This window comes from Abrus precatorius, unplaced genomic scaffold (genome assembly GCF_003935025.1).
Source record: "Abrus precatorius isolate BTA unplaced genomic scaffold, Abrus_2018 Scaffold0, whole genome shotgun sequence".
In the NCBI taxonomy this organism is placed as follows: Eukaryota; Viridiplantae; Streptophyta; class Magnoliopsida; order Fabales; family Fabaceae; genus Abrus; species Abrus precatorius.
Genome location: NW_020874290.1, coordinates 1329916 through 1331220, shown reverse-complemented (window position 1 = coordinate 1331220; position 1305 = coordinate 1329916). Strand labels below are relative to the sequence as shown.

The 1305-nt window shown below is 26.7% G+C and overlaps 1 non-coding gene across 1 annotated transcript; it reads right to left on the bottom strand.

Annotated features, from left to right (window-relative positions):
• Positions 1 to 699: 699 nt before the first annotated feature.
• On the bottom strand, positions 700 to 773 carry TRNAW-CCA. The gene has a single exon. It is a non-coding gene; the product is annotated as a tRNA-Trp (tRNA).
• Positions 774 to 1305: the final 532 nt, after the last annotated feature.

The following is a 1305-nucleotide window of genomic DNA, read 5'->3' as shown; positions in this document are numbered from 1 at the left end:
GAATTGATTTTTTTATTATGTCACTATATTTATTTTTGTTCGTCTGTAATAATTGATTGAAAAATCTCAAATTTTCAATTGTATCTTTTCAGGGATATTTTGATTTATCTTCTTTTTTTTCTCTCAAAAATGGAAACTTAGGGAAGTGCTTTATAAACATATGTATAAAAAGAACATATTTCATTTAGCTTCTTTATGCCCACTATAACTAGTTATTTCGGTTTTTTACTAGCGGTTTTAACTATAACCTCAGCTCTATTTATCGGTCTGAATAAGATACGACTTATTTGATTTAAAATTATGAAATTAGTTGGAAATCTTGGAATATTCAAGATATTCTATAGTTCCTTACCGTGTCAATTTCCAATTTTTGGTCATTCAAATTAAAATGAATGATCAATACAGATTATTATTTAAGGATAAATATTACCTCCCCCTTTCCCTTTCGAACAAAAAAAATGATTGAAGTTTTTCTATTTGGAATCGTGTTAGGTTTAATTCCTATTACTTTAGCTGGCTTATTTGTAACTGCATATTTACAATACCGACGAGGTGATCAGCTGGACCTTTGATTAATTAATGTCTCATTTGTTTATTGATCCCCTATTTATTTGTTTTAATACTGGGGTTCAATAAATTCATACTTTAGACTGCTGCTCAATTATTTCAGTGTAATTCTCAATTTAATAATAATGGAATCGCGCTCTGTAGGATTTGAACCTACGACATCGGGTTTTGGAGACCCGCGTTCTACCGAACTGAACTAAGAGCGCTTTATTCTCATAAATTATTTTATATGATCCCTTATTATTGCTCATATGATAAGTGATATCATATAATAAGTAATAGTTAGGGATAGGGATGACAGGATTTGAACCCGTGACATTTTGTACCCAAAACAAACGCGCTACCAAGCTGCGCTACATCCCTTTCCATTGGTTTCCAGTATCATTATAAAGAATCTTTGTCTTATTTTCCACATTTTTCTTTTCTTCGTTGATATACATATCAATTATCCTATCATTTTTCTTTTTTTTTTAGTTTCCTAGACTATAATATAGAATAGAATATGAAAAAGAAATATTCTATAGAAGAAAGAAAGAATATTGAATTAAATTAAAAAATAGAATAAAAATAGAATTTAAAATAGAAAGTATAATAAGAATAAAGAATAATATGTATATAAAGAAAAAAAAAAGAATATATAGAATAGAAAATAGAATAATGAAAAAATTCAAAAGAAAATAATTCGTTTATTAAATAAACGAATTATTCGTAATTAATATAATAATATTAATATAATAT